General features: G+C 40.3%; 1 pseudogene; it reads right to left on the bottom strand.

The window, feature by feature from the left end:
- Positions 1 to 498: 498 nt before the first annotated feature.
- On the bottom strand, positions 499 to 4,564 carry LOC122324809 (annotated as a pseudogene).
- Positions 4,565 to 6,800: the final 2,236 nt, after the last annotated feature.

Here is a 6,800-nt window from a genome sequence, read left to right as displayed (position 1 = left end):
ATAATGGACTACAATGAAACTGAATTAAATAAAAGCACAAATGTAGCATAAATGATTAGCATGTGATAACGTCTCTGCTCAGACACATCCTATGAGCAGTGTTTAATGTAGCAGATCACTCCGGCTCTTGGGCCGCGGGGTTCCTGAGTCTTTAATGTCGAAAGACTGTCCAGGAACCAGATTGAACTCAAATCTCCTGAGCAGTTTGGCAAGCACAACTCTTGCCTCCATCTGAATGCAGTGCAGAAACACAAAGTCTCAATCAACATCTAAAGGAATCCAAAACATGAGTCATATTCTGTAAGTCCAAAAATTTGAAGGTGGCAAGGAAGTTGTGTGCTTCATCATTTGTGAGAAGAATCTGTCCTAGACAGGTGCCCGTGGACTGGCAGTGCAAAATGGATAGTAGCAGTAATAAGGCTTTTTCAGATCAGAACACAATTAGAAATCCAATAGACTTGATGATAAAATTACACAACATATACTATAGGATTATGGTTAAGCAAAGAGCTCTGCGTCCTGCTTGTACTTGTACACCCTGAACCTGGAGAAAATTTATAGGTTTAATACAGCACAAGAACAGAGTTAAAAAAGTGTGCATGGTTGTTGTATTATAAGCTTTGTCATAATGATTATAACACAGATTTATTTCTTTAGTCAGAGCTGGAATTTCACTGTTAATGATTGTGTCACATGAATATCATGGCCAGGGTTGGAAACAGAGAGTAAAGGTTGAAACAGAGCTTTAAATGCAGATGAAGAGCTGAAACAGAGGGTAAATGAGAGCTGTTATATTGACTTACTAGCATTCACATCAAATCTCTCTGGATCAAACTTCAATGAATCTTAAAATAATACTGTTCCCCAGTTTCCTGGGAAACGCAAGAATTAGACTGTATGGAAAGGTTGGCAAAAATTCTTCAAATACTCTATAACTTTGTAATTATATACAATAGAAATAAATAAAAAGTTGCACAAGAATCGTATTGCAGACTTTTTCCATCCAAATTGGACAAGATCTGTAACTTGTCTTTACTAGAAAGAGCAAGCCATGTAGCCGGCACTATGATGGCTAGAGAATGATCCAATGCTCACAGCAACAGAGGCAGCCGCCTGGAGATTTTCATGCCCATTTATAAACTACGTCCTCGTGGAGCCAGCGATTGGTTCCTGGAGCAGTTGGGTACAGACGTAGCGTTTATTCAACACCTGCAGCATTAAGTAAAGAACAAACACAGTTTAAAAAAATAGTTACACGGAGTGCTTATGTGTTTGTAGCATGTGTAAATTCCACTCAAGTGACAAGTAAGTAGATTTTCCAAGATCTTCATATGAAATGTCTCTTTTTGTCCCAAGGACTTACCATCCAATTTCTAGCTTTAGCTCTGAGAAGGAAAAGAAAATTCAAACTAAAAAGCTTTTGCTCAATACAAGACAGACAGAAGTAGAGCCATGTTTCTAATTTGTTTTTACCGTTTATATATATCATGATATCTCGCTAATTCCATGATTGCAAATGTGGAGAGTTGATTGGCTGTTGTCTCTTACTTACTGCAACAAAAAACAGTTTAGAACTCAATGGCTTATAGAACAAAAATCCAAAAAGCAGCCATAACTCAACAATTCACATGAAGAAAGTCACAAAAATTGTCAACATCTGCTCATGATCTTTTTAGACTATTCATTTTTCTTCCTCCTCTGAAGCAAAAAATGAAATTTGGAGATAAAATTCTGAGATAACCAACTAATTCAAAAATCTCAATTACATTTATAAAGGGTTTATGACATGAGAAATCAATTTAGCCTTGATCTCCTGAGAGTCTTTTGCAGAACATTGCTTCGTAGAAAAGAATAGCCCCTTAAACCACCACTATGGATGAAAATAGTCATGTTTCACATATACACTAGACTTAGAAAATGTTAGAATACCTTGCTTAAGTTTGGGACTATTTAGGGGATATAATACTTCAAGAGTAGCTCGAGTACCTGCATGAGTCAACATGGGCATAAACAGAGAGAAGCAGCTCCCAATGTTCTTCCACAAGACTCGAGATCCTAGGACCACAGGTTCACTGGTTCTGATTGTTTGCTGCCTGCTCCATCGACCTCTTGCCTGGACTCTCTGGCCTTGTATTGTTGCTGCCAGCCCTGACCATTTGCCTGGTATCAGCTTCATTTACTCTGTCTTTGTCTCTCCTATATCTCTGTCACGCAACATTTTACTTCTCTGCCTGCCTGACCTTCCTTAATAAAAGCTTGCAAATGCATCCCAAACTTCTACTCTGGCTCCCCGCCACAAATACAGATTGTCAATCCACTTTGTTATATATAGCGCTTTTAACAACATTGTACCAAAGCACATTGTGTCAGCGCACAGATTGTAAGCAAGTCTGGATAAGGTCTGTTTTATCAACAATGATAATGCAAGTAGAAATCAATGTCCTCAACTATCAGGCCACAGAGGACTGAGCTGCAACTTTAAAAACCCAAACCATGCTTTTGCCAAAATTGTGTCTTTTTTTTTTAGGGCAATCCTTGCAAACATAGTAAATTAGAAAGATTTAGAAAAGAATGCCATTATAAACTCTATCATTTAACATGTTAACTGAGGCCTGCTTCTCTAACTAATACAGAAAACCATGGAATTAAATAGGTGTCAATTTTCTCACTTAATTTTTTTGTCAATATGTGTGTGCTAAAACTTAATTAACTTTATAACTGAACCTCAAGGAACATAATAAAAATAATTTAAAAATCCATTATCGCCTCCCCTTTAAAAGCAACCTCTGAAGTTAATGAACTTTTTGTAATCAAGTTTGTGCTGTATCATACATGCTGATCTATGGAACCAGTGTTCGACTGAAATCTTAAAACTGAACCTTTAATGTCTCGTCTGGACAGGTTGAGAGCCACATACCTGCTGTTTTGAGGATGTGTGAGAGAATGTCTTGGGGGGGGATGTCTTCTCCATTTTCAATTGCTGTCTTTCTCTTGTATCCATTTCTCTCCTGTTTTACGCAGGAGTTCAACTGCATCCTTAATTTTTGAATGGTCTTCCACCTTCTTGGGCATTAGCTGAGAAAAAAAAGGTTATATAGCATTGATCCTACTACTCTGGAGTATCTTTGAATAAATTCTCTTACATGCAAAGAATGGGTCTCTGACATCTAACACCATGCCCCCTTAAACACAGTTCAACTGCATTCTGGAAAGGACTTTCAGTGAGCTTCAAAAAATTTAAATCAACACCAAAAGCCACCTGAAGATAAAACACATGAGTAATGATTACCAGCTAATGTGACATCTCTTGCATTAGACCTTTCGTTTTGAAAAAGTGGGAAGAAGAGAGAAACCTTGCAAATGACGCCTGAGGTGACACACAGTTGACCAGGTCATGCATGATGGCAGGTGTTTTTGTGTCGGCTATTTCCTCCAGATGGTCCATTAGGCGCTCAGACATGTCATTAAAAGTGCCCATCAAGCTTCAGTAAGTATCTGATGGATAAGACAGCATGAGTTGAGGTGCATCTCTATCTCATCTCAGCATATCAGAGATGTTCTGACTCACGTGCTGCTAAAAGCCGGATCCATGATGCGACGGCCGCTGCCTGTACCAGATGTCATGGTCCGCTTACGCCGTTATTAGACCATTTCCATGAACCTGAGAGTTGCATTTCTTTTTTAATTCAGCTTAGTGACATGACTTGCAATTGTTTTATTTTGATGAATTAATCTGTATATCATTTTTTTTTTTATTAATCTGTATAATTAATCTGTAATTAAAGCATAGCCTTACTATGTAAACAGTTGTCATGTATTTGGACTGTCTTGTCATTGTTTTCATGTTCCACATGCCCTGTGACCTACTTCTCTGTTTATCTTCTCATTGCCTGCCCGCCCGCCTGTAGCAGTGTTACGTTCTCCTTTAGTGTAGATTAAATACTAGTAAGTTTACTTTCTCGTCCGAGTTCTCCTCTTCTTCCTGAACCACACCGTGACAAACGACCGGACCTTTAAAAAGTTAAATAGCAGTGTGTTTTCCCTTTTTGTTTTGATATGTTTTCCCGCATGTCCTAATATCCTAATATCCTCTTCGCTCTTTTAAGGACCACACTGATGATATTTTGTGTTCCTCGCGAACGGATCGTGACACCCGACAGCTTCTTGTGCTCTATTTACTTTCGCAGACTCAACACCTCCTCGCAAGCTGCTGTCCAGGAAAGGTCCTCAAGAGAGCCTCGCCGCATACATCGGAGTGGGTGCTGATGTCGTGCAATTCACCAGTGACTGTTCGTAACCCGAGGACGGCAACACTCAGCCCTATCGCCGATCCAGGAGCCCAGCGCGACGCGAGGCATTGCTGGAGAGAGCGCAGAACCGCGAGCCGGCTAACGCCAGACCATGCACGTGGAGTTGGTAAATCGAGCACTCCATGGTGGAGTATACTAGGAAGTACAGTGAGAGCGCGAGAGAGCTCCGCCCACTGCACGAGAAGGCCGAGTTGGATAATCCGTATGTCCTGAATCACGCTGGTTCCGGGCCTGCCCAGCCATCCTGAGTCCATTCCTAAAAGGTACCCTCCAGACCACGCAGCCTCCCCTCCAGTGCCTGTTGCACAAAGTCTATTAGGACCCACCCACCCTATTCTTCCACTGTCGATGTCTTCCCAGCAGCCCCTGCGCCGCCCTCAGCTCATCTGGTGCTGGGGCTCGCCACGGGTCTGCCTGCTGTCACCATCGCCACCGTGGGGTAAAGGGATCCTCACCTCATTGTTTGGTACTCTCCGAGTCCTGGATTCCACGCCCAGACCATAGGACCGGCTCTGCCCCTTCGGCTCCTAGCTCCTCCTCTCCACAAGACTCCATCCATCTCTAAACTCCTTCTTGGTTTGTCGTCGACCATCCATCACCTCAGATTCCTCTCTCCGGCTGCACCTTGTCTCTCCATCCTCCGCCTGTCAGGCTCCTCCATCCCCTGGTTCCACCTCAGTCCTCTGCCGCCCTCAGGCCCGGCTTCTTGTTCCCCGTCCCTTGCATCGGAGAGCACAGCCAAGAAGATCCACGGGTGGAGCCGATGGAGGGAGGGGCTGTACTCTGAATCCCATGTATCTGCTCAGACACTTCTCCCCTGTCTCTATCCTGGTTCTTCCTTGAGCTGTGTGTTTATTGTGGACTCTGTTTGTCGGCCCTCCTGGGGTTTGTCCTCCACCTGATCCTCTCCTCCCCAAGTTCCCGTGCTCCTGTGCCCTCTCTGTTGCATTGTTTAGGTGAGGATGCACCTTTCTGGGAGAGGTGATATGTCACGTATTTGGACTGTCTTATTGTTTTTCATGTTCCACGTGCTCTGTGACCTACTTTCTGTTTATCGTCTCTCCCATTGTATTCATATGTGTTCAGTCAATGATTATGCAATACGCTCTCCCAATGTAAGATCCTGTTATATTCAGTGTTTTTGTCCGACCTTCATGGTATTAAGTGTGGCTGTATCTTGTCAGCCTGCCTGCCTGCCTGCCTACCTTTGTGTAAGAGTAAATACTGTTAAGTTTACTCTTCATCGAGTTCTTCTTCTTCCTGAACCACACCATGATAACAGGAACGTGCTATATCCTGAATCACATTCAGCAGTAAAACGTAGTACATATCATATAGAACTGAACTTTTTTTAGCAAGTCACAAAATAATTACTTAATTAAAAGCAACACTCTCTTCTGAGAATTAAACTTGGAATGCAGAAAATTCATATTAGCTTTTTGCTTTTGATCTTCTGCATTTGGATGCATGGAATAGAAGAATAAAAAGTGGAATAAAAAAAGTACCACATTACCACACCAGCTTTAATTTACTCATAGTGTATCAGTGTTAACTTACACCCCAATAACAATGCTATGACATATAGAAAACAAATAAAAACTTACCTTTTTCCAAACAGGTTATAGAGTATGCTTTGTAGACAGTGGGTTCTTTGTAATATATTTAGGTGACATCATGATTGTCTATAATAATACAAGTGTGATTTTTTTTGTAATTTATATATTTTAGATTTTTTGGCTTCTAATTTTGAACATAAATGAAATTAAATGAGATTAAACATGTACCTTTTGTAGCCTCAGGCAATGAACTGCAATTATGACTTGGTGAAAGTGTTCAGTCTGTAAACAGGGCCATATTTTTCTCCCCTTAATACAAGAACATGATTAGAACACTTCCTTATAAAAATACCTTTATGGGATTAATAATTAAATAATTAATAAATTAAGTGAAATTTTCACATCATAAGCTATACATGCCAGAAAATAGTTTGATATTTCTAATTTTCTACCAAATTAACTACATGATGTGATATGACATGACATAAACAACCCACTGTTATGTAAGAGTGATGTTTTGTTGGTGCAATGTCAAATAAAGGAAAGGAAAGGAAAGGAAAGGAAAGGAAAGGAAAGGAAAGGAAAAGGGAAAGGAAAGAAAAGGAAAGGGAAGAGTACAAAAGTTCTAAGAATCTAAGAATCTAAGAAACTGTTTTGACTCTTACCACTGAAGAAACAAGCCGCGTATAATGGTATCCGACTTCAGTGTTCTAGCAAAATTTGTATATGTCCCAGCAGAAAAACTGGGTTTTAAGATATATATTTTTTATTTTTTTATTTATTTATTGCAATGTACATGTATATATTTCATCAAACACAAGTATAGAGAGAACGAATTCTTAAAGTTTCATACTTCTCTCTTGGAGGTCCAGGTAGATGATCATATTTCTGATGAACATGATGAACATACAGACAATATGCAAGAAATGCACTA

The sequence above is a fragment of the Puntigrus tetrazona genome, chromosome 20, assembly GCF_018831695.1.
Source record: "Puntigrus tetrazona isolate hp1 chromosome 20, ASM1883169v1, whole genome shotgun sequence".
Lineage (NCBI taxonomy): Eukaryota > Metazoa > Chordata > Actinopteri > Cypriniformes > Cyprinidae > Puntigrus > Puntigrus tetrazona.
This window is presented reverse-complemented; position numbering and strand designations above follow the sequence as displayed.